This window comes from Gobio gobio, assembly GCF_949357685.1.
Source record: "Gobio gobio genome assembly, chromosome: 15".
In the NCBI taxonomy this organism is placed as follows: domain Eukaryota; kingdom Metazoa; phylum Chordata; class Actinopteri; order Cypriniformes; family Gobionidae; genus Gobio; species Gobio gobio.
In genome coordinates, this window is record NC_137108.1 from 44,007,409 (window position 1) to 44,030,123 (window position 22,715).

Genomic DNA, 22,715 nt, shown 5'->3' on the forward strand with positions numbered 1-22,715 from the left:
AAATAATGAAGGAGTTAGGATATTTTAACGGCTTCCTGCTCAACTTGAATTAAGAACACGATTTAAGAAGTGGGAAGTAGGATAGCACATGAAGGCAGAGAGAAGTATAATATAATACTCCTTCGTAGAAATATAATATTCCTTTTGTTTGTTTGAATACTGCTGTTAAAGAGGCGACAGATGGAAATCAATCAGAGCTGTTGGATATAAACAAAGATCATAGCCTACTAGATTAAACCGCTTACTTCTCATGTACTGTAGTTGGCATCTTGATACCATTGATGGCATCTTGAAAACTTTCTATCGAGGGGCGATAGAAAGTGTCCTGACTCAGTGCATCACAGCGTGGTACGGGAACAGCACCAGTCACGACTGCAAAGCCCTGCAAAGAGTGGTGCGCTTATCCGAGCGCATCTCAGGCTCAGCTCTCCCGTCTCTGCAGGACATCTACACCAAACGCTGCAGAGGTAGAGCTACCAAAATCATCAGAGACATTAATCACCCTGCAAACTCTCACTTCACCCTGCTGCCATCTGGTAAGCGCTTCCGTAGCCTGATGGCAAAAACTGAAAGACTCAGGAGGAGTTTCTTCCCCCAGGCCATCAGACTCCTGAACTCAGTCACGTGACTTCACTTCACCCCGCACACGCATAAACATACGGTTTTTTAACATTAACATCCACATACTGCAATTGCACTGCACTTTACTTTCCTATTGTTACTGCGTAACAACCTGTAATAAACCTTGCACATTATACTTCTTTATATATACATATATATATATTTTATGTTAACCACTTATTTTTAAGTCTACAGTTTATCTCACTTATCATATCCACATATTTTTTATATTTTTATTTATCTTATTTCCTATTTTTATCTTTTACTTGATTTATTTATAATTCTACTTATGTTAATACTTTTTATTCTAATTTTATTCTATTTCTATTTTAATTTCTTGTAACTGTTATTTGCACTGTCCATGGAGCGGACCTGTTTACATTTCACTGCCAGTTGTATATTGTGTATATAACTGTGTATGTGACAAATAAAACTCTTGAATCTCTTGAATCTTGAATCTCTCCATTAAAACACTCGGTATATAGTTAGAAATATGCAGCATAAGCCAACTTTTTGATTGTTTTTTTAATCCCTTATCACTGTTCTGCACATTTCATTCAGATAATTAAATGTGTGCATGTGCTTTTACTTAGGACGAAAGTTAAAGATAAAATTTAAGATGTATTAAATAACATAAAGAAACGTAAGGAGAACTACATGAAACAGTCATAAAAATAGGTAATAAATAGAAAATAATTCTGCTACTATCATTTCCTCTACCCATGATCTGACATATGGGTCAATGACATGGCATTTATTTTTTGTGTCCAAATTCATTATTTTCCTAAAAAGAATTTTAATAAATACAATTTTATTATATATAATCAAATTGATCTACAATATTACCCTTTTAATTTTTTTGAAATTCAATTGACTTTTTGAGTTGTGGTGTTTGAAAGACCAAAAATGTCAGGTGGTGCGACCGTCCGACAAGCAGAAAAGAAAAATGCAATAAAAAGGGTAATTTTCTCAGTAAAATTCTTAATCAAATAGTTTGGCATGATTTTACGTTAAATTCCTTACAAATGAGGGAAAATAGTGTATCAGTCCTATTTCAAAACTATTCTATTACTTAAAAAACGTTTGTCCGAAAAATGTACTTCTCCAAATGTCAAAGAGGGGGTCCGACATAAAAATGACATTTTATGCAATGTTACTTTAAGAAAACCATGTGACAGCATATGACATCACACAGAAGACCCCAGAGGACCCCTTTGATACAGTAACAATGTTAGTCACCCTCCCATAAATATTAGATCATTTGACATTTTTGAGTAATGATGAGGTTGATTCAACTTATCGTGTCAGGTGGTATGACCCCTGAAAAAGTGTTGCTATTATAAAAATGTGTATTTGATTTAAAAAATATATGTATAACCTTGAGCATATGTTCAAACTAGTGCTGGGAATCGATAAAAAAAAAAAGTAATTAAATGCATTTTTTTTCTGTAATTAATTGCGATTAATCGCAAGTTTTTAATATTTTACGTTTTTAATATTTTACGTTTTTAATATTTTGATATTGTAGTAATTTCAGTTACTTTCCAAATTAATGTAGAAACTATTTAAAAACAGTATATTTTAAATATGTGTTGTAATGGCATCTTTTTATGAATGAAGGCCAGTATCACTGATACTAATGTCTCTATGAAACATGTAACGCTAGGCAAAAATGGATATAAAAACGGATTCTGCGTTAAATATTTTTAATGCGTTAAGCTGAAAAAATTAATCGCCCGTGTTAACGCATTAATTTGCCCAGCCCTAGTTCAAACAATTGTATAGGTGTCCAAGTTAATGCCTGTTAGATTTAACGGGGAACTGTAAGGTGGAAAATAATCAAAGATATTTGAAATGGAACAAAATCATCTGCTTTGCTGTTAACTGCCATCGTCGTGATCAAGATATTGAAATTGACTCAACCCCTTCCCCCTTAACGCCATCAGAAGGGCCAGTTGGAGTTTCTAAGAACAAAATAATGGCTGGCTGGCCAAAAGGTTTTCGCACCTTTGATACAATGGGGGAAGTTTTGTCTGATTGGTTACTTTCAAATGTCTCACGGTTTGGTCTGATTGGTCAGTTTTACAAGAGTCAGATTTGAATTTGGTGACATCAGGGAAGAGGATAAAAGAGAATTTCATCTGTAGCTCGCTCTCTTTGGATTCTCTGGCTTTCTCTGGAGAGAGCTGTTCTTTAGCTCTCTCTTTCTTTCTTTCTTTCTTTCTCTCTCTCTCTCTCTCTCTCTCTCTCTCTCTCTCTCTCTCTCTCTCTCTCTCTCTCTCTCTCTCTCTCTCTTCTCTCTCCATCTCACAGGTAACATTCTAGGCAGAGGCCTACTGAGCATAATTAAGGGTTTATGTTTTACATTTATTTGAAACTATTTTAAGTGTAACCATAACCAGAATTTGTGTTTCCTTTTAGAAGAGATTTATGTCTATTATGTAATTGACATTTTACATTTACTTGATTGTTAATAAATTGTTACATTTTTGATCCTTTCTGAATTAATCTGTAATTATTAACTAGCTCCAATGTGGAACGGTATAATTGCAACAAAGGGTTAAAATGGAACGATTAAATGTATGATTAACTATCAAATACAGATGACCAAACAACCGGTTGGGATTCTCTTCTAAATGCGATAACTATGATAAATGGAGTCAGATAAAGAATATTATAATCAAATCCATTCTTCCAGCTGAGACACTGAACGCGTGTGGCCTTCACCGCGGTTCGCTACCGATCCTTGGAGCGAATTCATGCGGTCCTACAGATTTGAATTGAGTTTGAAATGTCAGGTGGTGCGACCAGCAAATTTACATTTAAAACATTATATAACGCATACAAATAATTGTTACAGTTAAAAACATAACATAAAAACTCCTTATGGAAAATTGTGTGTTTGAACACATAGAAAAGTGTCCATTTATATGAATTGGACTAAAAGGGAAATATGTAAAGAAATGGAAAGGGAATTTACAATGTGAAATTAATTTTAGACACTACAATGATTCATATTGTATATGTATATTATTTTAAATTAATATATGGTCGCACCACCTGACATTTTCTGGGTGGTAAAATCAGAAATCTTGTTTAATAATGAATTAATGCTGTCTTAAAAGCTGTAAAACCAATATGAATCAACACCATACATTTTTTGGACTTAAAAAAATCATTTTAAAATGCTTAAAATTATTATTTTTTAATCTTAAAAACCTTATTTGTCATTGACCCATATACACTTTGTTATAGAGCTCAGAGTTAGAGGACACAGTTTGTTTGTTATTTCTGTAAAGCTTAACCTCAAGATGTTTTGTTCTTCACTTTGCCTTTGTTACTTGGCATGGGTCTATATCTGTCCACCCATGTGTTTGTGCTATGCCGATATTTAACGCTAGAAAATAAAGTTTAAAAAAAAAAGTATGCACTCAGCACTTGTGAATGTTGGGGGAGTAGTTGACAAAGATGGATTTCTACTGCAGGTTGGTTGATTTTATTTTTCAGTGACTGTGGAAGTATGTGAGAACAAAGATAATCAAACAGCTAATCTAACAAAAAGGAAAACAAAACGCATGATCTTTGCTACCTCCCTACCTATCTATCTAAATCCAAGAGGAAAAAGAAGGAAGTGGCAGATCCTACAGCACCATGGACAGTACCCACAACTTGTTTTGGATATTGCTATAGCTACCTTTTTCAAAGAAATGTTATTTTGATTGATTTTAAGGTAATATAGCCTAAGCTTAAAGATAAATATGCTGAAATATAAAAGGGCTTGAATGCTACAGTGGAAAGTACATAACATACTTGTAAAATAGATGTAGGGTAAAAACAAATGTATTTGACTTCCTTTGTTTTTGGTGGGAAATTTGTGTAGGAAAAGTTAAAACCACAAGCGATGAAGGCTATAGTGAAGAAGGGGAGAAGCACTAGAAGAAGTCAACAACGGAGAGGAGGTGATGAATGAAAGGGAACTGGATTTCCCCCAAAAGAAGTATGAAAAGACTGAGGACTGGTGAAGGACACCTGACACCCTATCAAGGGACACTTAGCAGCATCTCCAATATTGCTGGTTATGGCTAGATTATAGAGCTTTTTAGTTTAGCTGATTTTAAGTTTCATTTAATTTTGCATTAACTGCTTTGTAGTGTAACAAATAAAATTCACTCTTAAAAAAAAAGGTTCTTAAATGGTTCTTTGGCTGGGTGTATGGTTCAAGAACCGTTTAAATCCAAAGAACCTTTACAATGCATAAAAGGTTCTTTGTAGCACAGAAAGGTTCTTTAGACTATAAAATGGTTCTTCACATTCAACAATCTCATGTTGTATATAATGTATTTCTTTATTTTTCTGGAAAGTGAGATAAAGTGACCTAGATCTGTCACAGATTCTGGTCCAGTCAATTCAGACTCATTTATATTTACATTTATATATTTATCAGACTCAATACAGTGCAATATAAAGCATAAATTGAGTTATATGAATTGTGTTAAGGCGTTTATCAGTAAAAAAAAACAAAAACATACAGACCCCCAGACCCCAGTGGGGCCGAGGTCCACCCACCACAGTTAAACAAAATCCTGTGAGAAACACTATGATTTTGTTGATTGATAGGAAACGTCAATGTATCTTAAGATAATTGTCATTCATATAAAAAATTAAAAAATAGGTCTATTTTACATAACCACAATCTGCCATCTGAGGTGGAAGCCTTTTGTAATAAAGCATACAATTAAACTTTATCTCAAAATGCCTTCCTGTGCTCACATAGTCCTTATTGTTTAAAAACACATGCAACATTGATCCGTCAAGTAATTATTATCATCCTAATATGCATTTAAAATTATGCTGTTAGTTTGTGTGTTTAAAAACGAACCTGTTCAATTCATTCAAAAACTTCTCTCGTAATACTCAGACTGGTTGCCACCTAGCGGTGTTATGCTTTAATCTACAGAATGAGAATCACGAATGAATCAGTGAATGAATCTTTTTAGAGAACAGAATTGAACAAAATCCCCACTTGTCAGTGTTATGGTTCTTCTGATAATGGTTTAGTAATCGGGGAAATGCACATTTTATTAGTTATGTCATGCACAGGAATGACAGGTCAATTACTTAATTCTTAGTTTGGAGTCGATTCTCAATTTTCGAAGCCTTTGAATCGACCAAGTGATTCTTTTTGGAATCGACTTCCAGGTTATTCCCCTCCCCCCTCCCCCCTCCCATCAGTTTTTTTCTTCGCGCGGTGCCGGTGACGATGTAGGTGTGTGTCCACTCCAGACTATAGTTTTGCGAGAGTCTGATAAGTGGTAAGTACTTTTGTAACTAATTTCAATTTTAAATAGCTTATCATAATGAGTTATCCGAACTTGTTGATTAATAAATTATTATTTGTTGTTGTTTGCCAGATGTAGTTTCGAGGTGTTTCTTCCCACTCACTTTAGCGCGCGCTGACTGAAGACTGACAGAAATCGACGGTAATTGTGAATATATAAAGCTATTGTAAATAGCCAAAAACAAAAGATAAAGTATTGTTTGTTGCTGTTTTTCTATTTGGTGGGAAATGATCTAATTTAATGGTTTTTATCTAACTTGCCCAGATTTAGTTTCGAGCAGTTTCTTCTCGCTCCTTTCACCTCAGGACTACAAAGCGAGTTCGTTATTTTTTGGAAGTCTTCACAACGATCTACTGGTAAGTGAATTAATTTAATAATTAACATATGTGCTAAAATAAAACATTGTTCATTGATTTTTTTGTGTGGTCGTGTGTTGTGTAAAATACAACCTTAATCCAGTGAGGTAACGTTAGACTATAGTTTAGATAATGTTAACTGTAGTGTCCGATTAGGCCTTAGTTAAATTAGGACATTCAAGTAATCTTTTATAAATGTGATTTAGAAAAAAGGCTAACTTACTGGAATCATTGTTCATACAAGGTGCTTGAAGTACTTGAATTTGACTTTTTGAAATTGAAATCCTGAAAAACTATGGAAGCAAATAAGAGACATAACTATTTGAAATTTAACTGAATACTTAGTTTTGAAATATTTTATTTTGAAAAACATTTATCTCAATTTATTTGCTCTGAATTCACCTCTTTGAAATTATTTTACTTTGGAAACCATTCGAATTTACCTCTCAACCTGAATTTCGATGAATATTTTTCAATGCTCACAAAAAAAAAATCAACTTACAGAATTTCAGATAAAATAAATTCAGGTTGATCAAGTTTGATTGCTCAAATTCAGATCTCAAATTTCAAGTTAATATTTTTCAAAGAAAACAGTCTAATTCGACTACTCAAATTCAGATCGAAAAATTAAAGTTAAATATTCACATGGTAACATCCGGGCTACCCAGGATAGGAAAAACAGTTGAGCGCCTATCAGAGCAAGTCGATCAGCACGGAGGATATTAAACCTGTAAAGATGACTTCCAGGGAAAACGAAGGCGCTTAACATACTTCTGTTCTGTCGAGCCCTGAGTCCGATTGTACATATACAGCAAACTTACCCGGGCCCCTTCGTTGTCCCTGGAAGTCATCGTAATGCTGCGTTCACACCAAACGAAAATAGAGCATCTGGAGCGAGTGATTTTCTTTGAAAAATATTAACTTGAAATTTGAGATCTGAATTTGAGCAATCAAATTTGATCAACCTGAATTTATTTTATCTCAAATTCTGTAAGTTGATTTTTTTTTTTTTTGTAATTTCAAATAGTTATGTCTCTTATTTCCTGAACACCGCCATATTTAGAGAGACAAGTTACTTGAAAAGTGCTTGACTTATTTAAATACTATATACGCAGGGCTCGACATTTAGGGATAGTTCACCCAGAAATGAAAATCATCATTTGTCATCATTTACTCACCCTCAAGTTGTTCCAAACCTGTATGAGTTTCTTTGTTCTGCTGAACACAAAAGATGATATTTTGAAGAATGTTGGTTGATTACGTTTATTTCTTGCAAGCCCTAAAATACTGTGTTTGTTTTCACAGGATCCTCCATACCCAACCCCAACCATCGTCCTAAAGGACTGTGAGAATGGGAACCCTTTAGCCAGTGGCAGTGTTTCCATTAGGATGGATGGAGAAGATGATGGGGGCATTGATGTTTCCTTGGCTGTTAGCCTGCTCTACTCTATGTATCAAATCTACAATGTTGCTTACCCAAAGTGCCTGAGAAAGACTGTCATTTTTGGAGGTTTTTGTTTTTAAAGGGTAACTAAACCCCTGCTCAGAGCTTAACTCCACCCACTGGCAAATTTTGAAAAATGCTGGAAAAGTGGGCAGAGCCCGGCGGACACAGAGGGGACGAACCGAGGGCGGAGCTGAGCGGAGGGTGTGCACCTGAGACCCGCAGTGACGGATTGATTGACAGCTGTCAGACTCGCGAGTCGCAAAGATGGAGAATGACTGGAGTGACGCCAGCTTTGCAACAGAGCGGTCATTCTCCTACCTTCACCTGAAGTGGAGGAGGGTGGATTGTCTGTAGACACAAACCCGGAGCCTTATCAATGCGAGCCGCTGCTCAAACTGCGTTAACTCCCGATGCCGACGATGCTAGTGAAGCAGCAGCGCAAGAGAACGGACCTAATCTATCTGCGTCCGCGGCAACCACTTGTGTGTCAGGGTTTGAAAGCGCGTCTCATGAATGAAAATTATCTGTACGTTACACATGACAGGCGGCAATAATATCGCAAGAAAAGCCTGATATGTACTGACAACTGCATTATTTAACCGTATTTTCTTCAATACAATGTTAAAGCAAGTGTCAAGTCAGTTTCATTCATAATGTTTCTACTTCATGTAATATGACAGTTCATACTGGAGTGAAGCCGTTCTCATCATGTGATTGGGGGAAACATTTCTGAGGGCGTGGTGAGCTCGCGCTAGGGGCGCGGATAGTGAGCCGTTGGAGGTACCATCCTACGTCACGATGTACCACAACGTCCAATAGGAAAATTCAACTGCAGTAGCCACCGTTCAACCTTAAGAGGGCAGCACTTTGGCGGTTTTACACCATATTTTATAGAATTAAAACACTTTATACTCAAATGTCAAAACATTTACTCGAATCAATGATCAGCATTAATAAAGCCCCAGTATTACAGATCATTAACTAAAAAAAGTTGGTTTAGGGTTTAGTTACCCTTTAAAAGGAGTGGACCTATCCCTGTTTGTGTGAAAAGAGTTTATAATTCCCTGTAGTACAGATCTGTCTTCTGCTATTCCTCTTACAATTAAAGGGATAGTTCACTTAAAAATCTAGCATATATTTAATACTTTCATTTGCACTGTTTTCATTTGGAGTGGACTGTTTATGTGTTATGCTCATTTCTGGATTATTGTAGAGTCTGTGTTATGCTCATTTCTGGATTATTGTAGAGTCTGTGTTATGCTCATTTCTGGTTTATTGTAGAGTCTGTGTTATGCTCATTTCTGGATTATTGTAGAGTCTGTGTTATGCTCATTTCTGGTTTATTGTAGAGTCTGTGTTATGCTCATTTCTGGATTATTGTAGAGTCTGTGTTATGCTCATTTCTGGTTTATTGTAGAGTCTGTGTTATGCTCATTTCTGGTTTATTGTAGAGTCTGTGTTATGCTCATTTCTGGATTATTGTAGAGTCTGTGTTATGCTCATTTCTGGATTATTGTAGAGTCTGTGTTATGCTCATTTCTGGTTTATTGTAGAGTCTGTGTTATGCTCATTTCTGGTTTATTGTAGAGTCTGTGTTATGCTCATTTCTGGTTTATTGTAGAGTCTGTGTTATGCTCATTTCTGGATTATTGTAGAGTCTGTGTTATGCTCATTTCTGGTTTATTGTAGAGTCTGTGTTATGCTCATTTCTGGATTATTGTAGAGTCTGTGTTATGCTCATTTCTGGTTTATTGTAGAGTCTGTGTTATGCTCATTTCTGGTTTATTGTAGAGTCTGTGTTATGCTCATTTCTGGTTTATTGTAGAGTCTGTGTTATGCTCATTTCTGGTTTATTGTAGAGTCTGTGTTATGCTCATTTCTGGATTATTGTAGAGTCTGTGTTATGCTCATTTCTGGATTATTGTAGAGTCTGTGTTATGCTCATTTCTGGATTATTGTAGAGTCTGTGTTATGCTCATTTCTGGATTATTGTAGAGTCTGTGTTATGCTCATTTCTGGATTATTGTATAGTCTGTGTTATGCTCATTTCTGGTTTATTGTAGAGTCTGTGTTATGCTCATTTCTGGATTATTGTATAGTCTGTGTTATGCTCATTTCTGGTTTATTGTAGAGTCTGTGTTATGCTCATTTCTGGATTATTGTAGAGTCTGTGTTATGCTCATTTCTGGTTTATTGTAGAGTCTGTGTTATGCTCATTTCTGGATTATTGTATAGTCTGTGTTATGATCATTTCTGGATTATTGTATAGTCTGTGTTATGCTCATTTCTGGTTTATTGTAGAGTCTGTGTTATGCTCATTTCTGGATTATTGTATAGTCTGTGTTATGATCATTTCTGGATTATTGTAGAGTCTGTGTTATGCTCATTTCTGGTTTATTGTAGAGTCTGTGTTATGCTCATTTCTGGATTATTGTAGAGTCTGTGTTATGCTCATTTCTGGTTTATTGTAGAGTCTGTGTTATGCTCATTTCTGGTTTATTGTAGAGTCTGTGTTATGCTCATTTCTGGTTTATTGTAGAGTCTGTGTTATGCTCATTTCTGGATTATTGTAGAGTCTGTGTTATGCTCATTTCTGGATTATTGTAGAGTCTGTGTTATGCTCATTTCTGGATTATTGTATAGTCTGTGTTATGCTCATTTCTGGTTTATTGTAGAGTCTGTGTTATGCTCATTTCTGGATTATTGTATAGTCTGTGTTATGCTCATTTCTGGTTTATTGTAGAGTCTGTGTTATGCTCATTTCTGGATTATTGTAGAGTCTGTGTTATGCTCATTTCTGGATTATTGTATAGTCTGTGTTATGCTCATTTCTGGTTTATTGTAGAGTCTGTGTTATGCTCATTTCTGGATTATTGTAGAGTCTGTGTTATGCTCATTTCTGGATTATTGTAGAGTCTGTGTTATGCTCATTTCTGGATTATTGTAGAGTCTGTTTTATGCTCATTTCTGGATTATTGTAGAGTCTGTGTTATGCTCATTTCTGGATTATTGTATAGTCTGTGTTATGATCATTTCTGGATTATTGTAGAGTCTGTGTTATGCTCATTTCTGGATTATTGTAGAGTCTGTGTTATGCTCATTTCTGGATTATTGTAGAGTCTGTGTTATGCTCATTTCTGGTTTATTGTAGAGTCTGTGTTATGCTCATTTCTGGATTATTGTAGAGTCTGTGTTATGCTCATTTCTGGATTATTGTAGAGTCTGTGTTATGCTCATTTCTGGATTATTGTATAGTCTGTGTTATGCTCATTTCTGGTTTATTGTAGAGTCTGTGTTATGCTCATTTCTGGATTATTGTAGAGTCTGTGTTATGCTCATTTCTGGATTATTGTATAGTCTGTGTTATGCTCATTTCTGGTTTATTGTAGAGTCTGTGTTATGCTCATTTCTGGATTATTGTAGAGTCTGTGTTATGCTCATTTCTGGATTATTGTAGAGTCTGTTTTATGCTCATTTCTGGATTATTGTAGAGTCTGTGTTATGCTCATTTCTGGATTATTGTAGAGTCTGTGTTATGCTCATTTCTGGATTATTGTAGAGTCTGTGTTATGCTCATTTCTGGTTTATTGTAGAGTCTGTGTTATGCTCATTTCTGGTTTATTGTAGAGTCTGTGTTATGCTCATTTCTGGTTTATTGTAGAGTCTGTGTTATGCTCATTTCTGGATTATTGTAGAGTCTGTGTTATGCTCATTTCTGGATTATTGTAGAGTCTGTGTTATGCTCATTTCTGGTTTATTGTAGAGTCTGTGTTATGCTCATTTCTGGATTATTGTATAGTCTGTGTTATGCTCATTTCTGGATTATTGTAGAGTCTGTGTTATGCTCATTTCTGGTTTATTGTAGAGTCTGTGTTATGCTCATTTCTGGATTATTGTAGAGTCTGTGTTATGCTCATTTCTGGTTTATTGTAGAGTCTGTGTTATGCTCATTTCTGGTTTATTGTAGAGTCTGTGTTATGCTCATTTCTGGATTATTGTAGAGTCTGTGTTATGCTCATTTCTGGATTATTGTATAGTCTGTGTTATGCTCATTTCTGGTTTATTGTAGAGTCATTTCTGGTTTATTGTAGAGTCTGTGTTATGCTCATTTCTGGTTTATTGTAGAGTCTGTGTTATGCTCATTCTGGTTTATTGTAGAGTTTCTGCTATTTTCACATTTTAAAATTGTGCAATTTTAACTCGATTCATGAAATGTATGTATTAAATGGATATATTGCTTCCATGTGGCACAGTGTATGAAGGCAATAAATAAATTAAATAAATCAAATTCCTGGATTTTCTTTGTATGTTTGTTTATTATGGGGTTATAAAGAACCATTTCATAAAGGGTTCTACAAAGAACCTAATAAAGCGACATGAAGAACTTATATAGGTTCTTTAAAGAACCCTTGAGTAGGGTTCTTTGCAGCACTGAAAAAGGTTCTTTATGGCACCAAGAAACAAATAGGTTCTTCAAAGAACCTTACAGTGAAGGGTTCTTTGGGGAACCAAAAAAGGTTCTTCTATGGCATCGCTGTGAAATACCCTTTTTGGTTCTTCCTGGCACCTTTATTTCTAAGAGTGTACTTGTTTTTTTTTTATTGTTACTAATGCCTTCTGTGAGACTTTACTTAGAACCTCAAACTAAGCCTCAAAGAAGAACCACAAGGCATCATTCCTGAAGAACTACAAACTGCGGGCGGGTGAGTACTTTATGGATTAGGCAATATTTGACAATCCTTACCGTACCTGAATAATCGGGGTTAAAGTTGTAAGATAAAAAGACACACCGACTTAAACTCACATGATCCGTCAGCCATTTCCCCTTTCAGTCACATGCCTGAAATGTTTTATACTGTATGATTGAGTGCTGAAGAACTCGTAAAATGTCTCCTACTCAGTTTGAATAATGTTCATTACGTTCAGCCTCAAAGCATTGAATGAGTGATACCATGAAAATCACATTTTCCTTGATCTTTTTCCATTAAAGTTGTGGTGCAGTAATGAAGACACCAGAAAACACACTATTACTCCAGTTTCTATGAATGTTACATACATAACCAAACCAACCATGTGGAAATTGTATTTTTATTTATACCAACATATATTTTGTAATCACAACCTACAGTAACTTGGACATAATAACTTCCAGACAATAACTGCACATAAGGTGGACAAGGCTTTATTTTGGATTTCACAGTACATTGTCATATCTATAGCCTACTCTTTATTATAAAAATACATTTTAACTCAGCATTATGTAGACAGTATTACATAAAGAAACATTTTACTCACCTTTATGATTATTACAATAATCTGTTGTTGAATATGTTCTATTTCAGTCAAACGGGTTGGAAGGAATTCAGAAAGTAATAAATTGTTGGAAAAAAAATTCAATCACAGCCACTGGGACTGTTAATATAGTGTACACTACAGATCTTGTTTATCTGATAAATTCTGGCAGAACAAATACAAGTCAAAGGCATTTTTGTCTATACGTGTAAATGTTTTAAAATTGTAAAAAAATAAAATAAAAAAAAAGACAAGAAGCTGTTACGAACAAAAACAAACATACATTAAAGAAACCTTTTCCATTAAATGAAAACACAAAAAGAAAAGAACAACTCAAACAAATTTACTCCCAATTTTAAATGTATGCCTATAATAAAAATAGTAAAATAATCTTTCATGGAAGACTCTTTTAAATTAACAGGCTTGTCTAGACTTGGGGTCGGATATTTTATTAAATTAATATAAAATTATAATTTTAATTAATTCCTGACATTAGTATACACATCTCAGTATTTAGTATAGGCCTACACGCAATTAATTATAAGCTATAAATATTATACGATTGCTGAGATCCATCAAAATGACTGACCTAAACAAAATCTCTGCAAGCAATCCATCAAGACTGTCTGTGAGTCTACGATTGACATTGAGTTTTTATCGTACCTTCATACAGGGCCGGCCCGTGGCATAGGTAATGTGGCAAATGCTAGGGGCGCCACTCATCCATAGGGCCGCCAAAATGTATTACTGATACTATTTTATTAATATTAATTTGAAATATTACCAAATAAAGCGCAAAAAAACGTAACTAAGTCCCCGCATCTTTCCGGTCCGCCTCATCAATCTCCCCCCGCGGATCAACTTGAAGTGCGTCAGAAATACAACGCGCGATCAGTTTATCGTTAGGGGAATTTGTTGTGTCGCGTCGCCTCTCGCAGACAGGGTTGCTTTCATTTTTTAGGGTGCTTGGCCGTTCGCGCCAGGTGTTGACACGGTGTAAGTTGCCTGATTATTTATGACGGATGGCCGAATTGAAGTGTCTAAAAAAAAAGACAGAAGCCCTCTGATGCAGGGAAGATAAGGGATACACTGCTCTTCTTACATAGTATTTGTGTCTTGTTTCTAGTCTAAATATCTAAAATTCCTAAGGTTGAAGGTGCATTTACTAGATAAGTTAAATGACAGAAGATAGTTTTCTTGAAAATAAAATCAAAATGAAGTGAGTTTTTGCTTAAAACAAGCAAAATTATCTGCCAATTGAGTGGAAAAATAATCTTGTTTCTGATTGAAATCTTGTTTCTGTCCCAAACAGAAATAAGATTAGGCTATTTTTCTCACCCCATTGGCAGATAATTTTGCTTGTTTTAAGCAAAAACTCAAGACATTTTTCTTGTTTACTTGAAAATAAAATCAAAATGAAGTATGTCATTTTACTCATCTAGTAAATTAACCTTGATTTAAGAATTTTAAGATATATGGACTGGAAACAAGAAAAAGATTCTAAATAAGAAGAGCATTTTTTGCTGTGTAAAGACAGAAGTAAAGGGATGTAGGCAAATTAGTTGAACAGTTAATGAACAGTTTATTTAATTGCATAGTAGTAAAATACTAATGTTTACTAATTAATTCCAGTTATTTTTACCTTAAACTTTATGCAAGCAGCTGTTCTGGGTTCTCCAGAGGCCACAGCCAGTGTGATTTTGTAAAAAATAAATAATATAAAAATATTAAACGCATGTAATATCACTTTTTTAATAGCCTAATGTTTTTACTCTGCAGTTGTGCAGTTTTAAGGGGGTGTATAGCAATTTTAAAATGTATTTGCCGAAATTAGTAATGATATTTATATACAGGTTTATTTAAAACGGCAACATTTTATGTAAAATTCACATTAAATATCAAAATTTCCCAGTTGAATTCCTGGTGAAGCATGAATGCTCATAGTTTAGTGGAAGATTGCTGCCATCTACTGAAAAACAAACACTTTTGCTAGTTTTCAATGAATAGTTTGTGCATGAATGTTAGATTCAATTACTCTTGCTATTTGTGTTTAGGCTGTAATGTGGCATAGGTGTAATATTTATACAGTTTTACTATCATCAGCCTTTAACAAATAAAAAACAATAAAATATCATGAACATAATGATGGGGTAGAATGGACTGGACATCATATAAAACAACAACAACAACAACAATAAAAATAAAACATCAATGCATTACAAAAATAAAACAGTACGAGTGTTTCCACAACTTAGACTGATAATGTTTAGTGCTAAACCTTGATACAAGGGGCACCAAGTAAAATCTTGCCTAGGGCAGCAAATTGGTCAGGGCCGGCCCTGCCTTCATACGTTGTCTCAGTGCCTGGCGTCATATCAGAATCAACAATCACAGTTGTCAGGTGATGTTTGACGTTAGATCAGGTGTTTCATAGGCCGCGTACACCTGTCGGTGATAAAAACACATAGCGTGGGGCAGTTAACGGATGCCTGTCTGAAAATAATCCTTCACTTGAATGTTAGATTGTGCGTTCGCCCTAAGACTCGTGTAGTTGAATGCATTGTAATTGTTCCCACTTATTTCTGTTTCATCACAACATCCCGTCCACCACGCGCATCTGTCTGGTTTGGCGCGTTCTCCCCGCAGTTTTTTGCACGACGCCGGTAAGCGTTTTTGTTGTTTTAGTATTCAGTTTTTGCATCTAAGCATATGCTTAACGCTTAAGTGGGCTACACACCGCTTACGATGAGTGCTTTAAGACCGTCCGTTTACCCAGTTAAAACAGAAACATGACAAAATCACTATCATAGTTTACCACCTACGTCCTGAGGTATATAATTATATATAACTACACTCTAAAAAAAAAAAAAAGGTTCTATATGGCACCAAAAATGGTTCTTGGCTCGTAATCATATGGGGAACCTTTTTTAGTGCTATATAGCACCAATTTTGGTGCTTCAGTGGTTCTTCAGCGGTTCTTTGACTAAGGTGCTATATAGCACCTCTGAAGCACCAAAATTGGTGCTATATAGGACTAAAAAAGGTTCCCCTATGATTACGAGCCAAGAACCATTTTTGGTGCCATATAGAACCTTTTTTTTTTTTAGAGTGTATATAGGAACAGCCAAACAATGTTTGTATTTGCATGCAAAAAAAAATGCAAATATAGAAATATCTAAACTAGAAATATCATGGCTGCAGACTGGGAGGGTTGCATGTTAGGCTTACCAATGTAGCTACTTCTACTGGACGCACAAATGCCTGACACATGAAAATATGAGACAATGTAGATTTGACTAAACTGAGGGACTACAGACTAGCCAGAGACTTTTTATTTGCTCGTTTGAAATGACATTTTTATGTTTAACATTTTGAATTCAAATATTTAAAAAGAAATAGTGATGGAATAATAATGATTTTAAACTAGTTAGAGTGAATAGCTCACAGCTGTTAGAAAAAAAAGAGACCTGGGTATAGAAATGCGTATGTACAGGTTTTTTTGTGTGTCTGTAACACCATGTATCACAGTTTCAAACATTTAATATAATATTTATATCTAGAAATTTACAATTTGAATTAATGTACAAAATACAGACTGGTGTGCTATAGTTTAACCCAATAACACACATTTGAAACAAGGATTTTTAAGAATTGTGTGCATACATTTGTGCTTACAACTACTCATCCTGTGACTTCACACCTCGGTTCATGTAGATGGATGTTTTCTTCTGTGGGAGTTATTTTTGGTTTTAGCAATTTTCATTGTGTTTCAAGACATCTAAATATTCTAGAGATCACATTTAAAACGCGTATCCTGTGTTTGCACCATTTTGCAGATAAAAAGATCTGTTTTTGACTATGTCCAACACGTGTTAACAGCATCACAGAAATTCATTGAGTTGCTTATAATAATTTCTTGTTTTATTGGATGAATATTGTTCTTGTACGCTGATTCGTGCATTAATGAGACCACTGAAGAGCTGATTTTAGAGCATGTTCATTGTCTTTAAAGGAACAGTAGCTTGGCAAGGTCTGTGCTCTCAGAAAGTCTGTGTAATGATGATATTGAGGCATTTAATTTTTATCTAAAACAGCGATTCAACACTGGTTGGTCTCAGATCAGACCTTACTCCTGTTGATTTGGTATACCTTAAAACATATTTTAAATTCCACTGCTAAGCTTTTCTTATTATTGATAGAAACAGGTGTCCTATTTGGAGACAAACTGAACCCACTGGAAGGGTGCGCTTTTCAACGTTGTGCCAGCATATGCTATAGATGGCTCATATTTCAGTATCCAATTTGACTATATTTGGTTTATTCTAACCCTTAATTTATTATGTAAAGCTTTATTTTAATAAAAGCCCCCCATGAATAGCTTCCACTTTGTGTCACCAATGGCAGAGCTTGGCAGCTGGCCTGTTTGGAGGCTCTGTGTGCCCTCAGCTGCCTCCAGAAGTGACAGTCGGTTCTCTGTATAGACTATCTGACTGTTGGAAGGCTGGAATATTTGAATGTCATTGGGGGAGGTCATCTGTGGCTTGAAGAGGGGGCTGGTCAATAGGGGTTCATATAGGCCTCTCCAATGGAGCAAGTGGAGACTTGCATTAATATTGGTAGCCAAAGGGCCCTTTTTGAGGCACCAGGGCCATCTGTACACCAGTTTAAATGGTATAGTCCAATTTGAACACCCCTCCATATTGAGCTAAAATGGAAGAGCCTCTTTTGCAGTGTTTGCTGGGAAGAAGAAGTACAGTTGGGATTGGGACTTTGAAGAGAGCAATCTGAAAAGGTAAGAGGAGCTGTGTTCCCCAATGGCCCAGGCCACTAATGGATGGATAGGCTCATTGGGATGTACATTGGCCCTAATGCATGTCTGTATATGGATTTTTACATGTCTAGCATGGTGTCTGTATAGGGTGAGAATAGATATCATGGTTAGCATGAACAAGGAAATATGGAGGGAGCTGCTAGGGGGAGCTATAACAGGGCATGCAGCAGCTGGCTGAAAGTGATCTACTCCAAATGGGCTGTAGACTTTTTAAAATACTCACATTGGTTGGGAAAACACAGGAAGATGTTCAATTGTTGTGCTTTGGCTTGTTAAAGAGGGTCTGCAATTGTTCTGTCTTGATCCCTTGGCTGCTTGTCCAAGGGAAGTGGCCAATCTGACATGCAGGCAATGATGTACAAAAGAGAGGAAACTTTTTAAGGATGGTCCCTGAAGAATAAAACGTACTTAAATGTACTATAAGCATATAAATCAGATATATTATTGTGTATTTTTGTGATTTTTACAAGATCATTTTGACATATTAGCTTCTCTGAGTGAACTGATAGAGAGCTTTAAAGATGGCCGCTCCTTGGAGTGGTGAATGCTGTTGGGACGGCTTACTTCCTGACGCACTCGACACGCTGGATTTTTTATCACTGTGCTCAAGCAAGCATATAAAACTGTTTTCAAATTATTCTGTGAGAAACCGTTTTTTTTTTTTTTACAGTTAAGGAACTAATAAGAGTTCTGGCTAGTATTGTTGACTTGAAGAAACCTTTAGGAGATCATATTCCAGTCTTAACTAAGTGTGTGTGGAGAGTAAACACTCTAACATGAACTGTTTTTCTAGTTGGAGATAGAGTATGGGACTAGTTAAGCACACAGTATGGACTATTCTCTGATTAGTCTTGCTAGACAAATGGCCCTTGTCTAAGTTCTGTAATGGACTAGTTAAGGCAGCACAGCTTTTTATTGTTTATCCATCTATATGAAACTTGCAACATTTTGCTCTTGTGTTGGTACAGATGATCCATTAACCCTTTCAGTGATGCTCATATTAATCAATAATCATTCATCTTTTGATTTTTGTGTGTCTTTCCTGTTGGAATGGGGAGAAGTTGTTATTTAAAGGAGTTATTTAGTTAATGTAAATTAATCTAATCTTAATTGTTTACACATATTAAAGCATAAAGATGAACTGAAAGGGTTAAATACTCAAGTGATGATCATATTAATTAATAATCATTCATCTTTTGATTTTATGCGTCTTTCCTGTTGAAATGGAGGGAAGTTTTGTTATATAAGTGAGTTATTCATTAAATATAAATGAACCTAATTATATTTGTTTACACATAATAAAGCATAAAGATGAACCGAAAGGGTTAAATACTCAAAAGTGATGCTCGTATTAATCAATAATCATTAATCTTTTGATGTTGTGCTTGTCTTTCCTGTTGGAATGGAGGGAAGTTGTTATATTTAAATAAGTGAGTTATTTAGTTCATAAAAATAAAAACAAATCATTTGTTTACACATAATAAAGTATAAAGATAAACTGAAAGGGTTAAATACTCAAGAGTGATGCTCATATTAATCAATAATCATTCATCTTTTGATAATGTGTGTCTTTCCTGTTGAAATGGAGGGAAGTTTTGTTCTTTTTAAACGAGTGAGTTACTCAGTTAATGTAAATTAATCTAATCCTATTAATTTGCACACAATAAAGCATAAAGATGAACTGAATGGGTTAAATACTAAGGATGGAGGATGTAGTAGGTGCAACTTTGTTATTCATAGCCTAAAACCATCCAGCATTTAAAGGGTTAAATTTTAGTCCTCATGGGGGCATCACAGGCAATGGCACCCTTTCACTTTGTCACTTTCTGGCGTTTTTTTATTTTTATCAGAAATCTAAAAATGTAAATTACTGCCCCCTCTGGATGGATCAGGAATAAGGGTCTGTGTCTCCAATCGGAAAGTGAGAACAGTAAACATGCTCTCATTTACAGTTGCATCCTTTTTTGCTTTATACATTGGTCCTCCAAGCTCTCAGTGCAATACCATTACAGTCATCAGTTCAACACTCCATGAGTTTTAACCCCTAAAGGCAGATCAGAGCTACTATCACATAGCAAGGTATAATTCTACAGGTCAAGTTTCAAAAGATCTCTTATTTCATAAACTACTGAAATACTAAAATTGTCACATACACTTGTAAATCCAGCAAGTGTAAATGTTAAGTTTCCCTGTTTGAGGATGGTTGTTCAACTGAGTAAAAATGAATTTGACACCGCAGCCTGCAGTGTTCTTACTGTGATGGATGATTGCCCTCCTAAAAGTGCTTTTTAACAAATTAACTTGTATATTTTTTATAGCCATACTTCTGAACAATTATGCCATAATATTCTTTTGGAAAGTCTTTTAATTTGACATCAAAAAACTATTTGTGGATATGTCACTGTTTAATTGCTTACAGCAATAGTTCACCCAAAACTGGTCATTTACTCACCCTCAAGTTGTTCCAAACCTGAATGAGTTTCTATCTTCTGTTGAACACAAAAGAAGATATTTTTTAAAGAATGTTGGTAACCAGACTTCCATAGTAGGGTGGGAAATACTATGGAAGTCAATGGATACCATCAACTTTTTGATTGCCAACATTCTTCAAAACCTTTTGTGTTCAGCAGAATAAATTATTTCTTACAGATTTGGAACAACTTGTGGGTGAGTAAATGATGACCATTTTCATTTTTGCTTGAACTATCCCTTTTAGTACTGTAGGTCAGACATTTACTTATCATGCCAACATTGTCACCCCAAAGTTTATAAGCATACTCTTTGTCTCTCCAAAGTAATGGTGTCATTCTTTTGAAAAGTCATAATCTTTAATGAGCCATAAAGTGACATAAAAACATTTATTGGATCTTTAGAATCAATACTATGTCTTGCTTTCATAGCAAAGATCAGATTTTATTCTTGCCATGCCAACATTTTCACAGGTCCATCCCAAAATCCCCCCCCCCCCAGATTTTGTGAGATATGAAGTTTTACTGAAGTTTTATGTTTTACTGTTAGCCTGTTGCCCTCTTTTATATACTTTTATATTTTTAGGGCCATATTGTTTTGCTTTTGTAGAATTATGCCATTTAATATTCCTGTGATGTGAAGTCATTTTATTCAATGAGCCATAATGTACTTATTGCTAGCTTTTTGATGTGTCAATGTTTATTTGCTTTAATAACAGTAGCCCAGCAAACAAAAAATTATTCATTTGACAAATGTTATGCAAACGTTAAGGAAGCATTCCACATTAACATTTTGCAAACATTACTTTTGAATGTTCTCTGAAGTAGTAACATTTTAAAAATGATGAATATCCATCTAAAATGTTTCAGGAGAAGAGTTCCATGAGCGATGAATGAATAATGTTTTTGTGCTTATGCTTTGAGAACATTCTTAAAGTCTAGATAACTTCCAACGAACATTCAATTAACGTTACGTTTGTTCATAACTTTGATAGAACCTTGCAAGAATGTTACCTTTAGAACATTCCATTAGCTGGGAAGGTGTGAAATGTAATGTTTACAAAAACTGACCAGCATAAACGATAGCATGCTGCGTGAAACATCTGATAATGTTCTAACTGATGCCACCATTTTTAATCGCTTGTCATTCTTGCAATTTCAACAGATAACTGACCCGAAACTCTCTGAGTCTTTTGATGTTGTGCTTGTCTTTCCTGTTGGAATGGAGGGAAGTTGTTATATTTAAATAAGTGAGTTATTTAGTTCATAAAAATAAAAAACAAATCATTTGTTTACACATAATAAAGTATAAAGATAAACTGAAAGGGTTAAATACTCAAGAGTGATGCTCATATTAATCAATAATCATTCATCTTTTGATAATGTGTGTCTTTCCTGTTGAAATGGAGGGAAGTTTTGTTCTTTTTAAACGAGTGAGTTACTCAGTTAATGTAAATTAATCTAATCCTATTAATTTGCACACAATAAAGCATAAAGATGAACTGAAAGGGTTAAATACTAAGGATGGAGGATGTAGTAGGTGCAACTTTGTTATTCATAGCCTAAAACCATCCAGCATTTAAAGGGTTAAATTTTAGTCCTCATGGGGGCATCACAGGCAATGGCACCCTTTCACTTTGTCACTGTCTGGCGTTTTTTTTATTTTTATCAGAAATCTAAAAATGTAAATTACTGCCCCCTCTGGATGGATCAGGAATAAGGGTCTGTGTCTCCAATCGGAAAGTGAGAACGTCCGGTTACGTATGTAACCCTCGTTCCCTGAGGAGGGAACGGAGACGTACGTTAGTGACTAACGAATGGGGGTTTCGCTTAGAAGCCAATCATCTTCATCGTATTCAACAGCGCCCAATGGCAGTGCCAATGCCATGGGCATGCGGAATTTGCATGCGTAACTCCGCCCCACCTCGTGGGTATATAAGGAAGTACGCTGCGAACATCGCATTATGTTACTGCTGCAGGAGCCAAGACTGAACTCCGCGTTCCAGGCAGCACAGCTGACGTGGCTAAGGAAACGTACGTCTCCGTTCCCTCCTCAGGGAACGAGGGTTACATACGTAACCGGACGTTCCCTTTCGTTCAGTCACTACGACGTACGTTAGTGACTAACGAATGGGGGAACCTGTAAAACAGCGCCACTCAGCCGTCATCCAGTGCCCTGCGTAAGTGTGAGATCCCGCCACTTAAGGCCCCTAGGACTCCCACTTATCACAGGATTACCAAGGTACACTGGGAAGCATATCCCAGTGAGGGAATGCCAAGGTGCCTACCGTAGGGAGGACTTAGAGAATACACATATGACCCGCTGAGGGTTGCATATGGAAGATCTCTAGGGTACCAGCC

At 35.6% G+C, this 22,715-nt stretch overlaps 1 protein-coding gene across 2 annotated transcripts in view; it reads left to right on the forward strand.

The window, feature by feature from the left end:
- The first annotated feature begins 17,651 nt into the window (after positions 1-17,651).
- Positions 17,652-22,715, forward strand: part of LOC307139075 (protein rapunzel-like) — a 52,769-nt gene continuing 47,705 nt past the window's right edge. Inside the window, exon 1 of one of the 2 annotated variants that reach the window (XM_079837878.1) lies at positions 17,652-17,847. The gene's annotated coding sequence lies outside the window, so the exon portion shown is untranslated. The remainder of the gene's footprint in view (positions 17,848-22,715) is intronic. The other variant, XM_079837879.1, reaches the window with a different exon arrangement.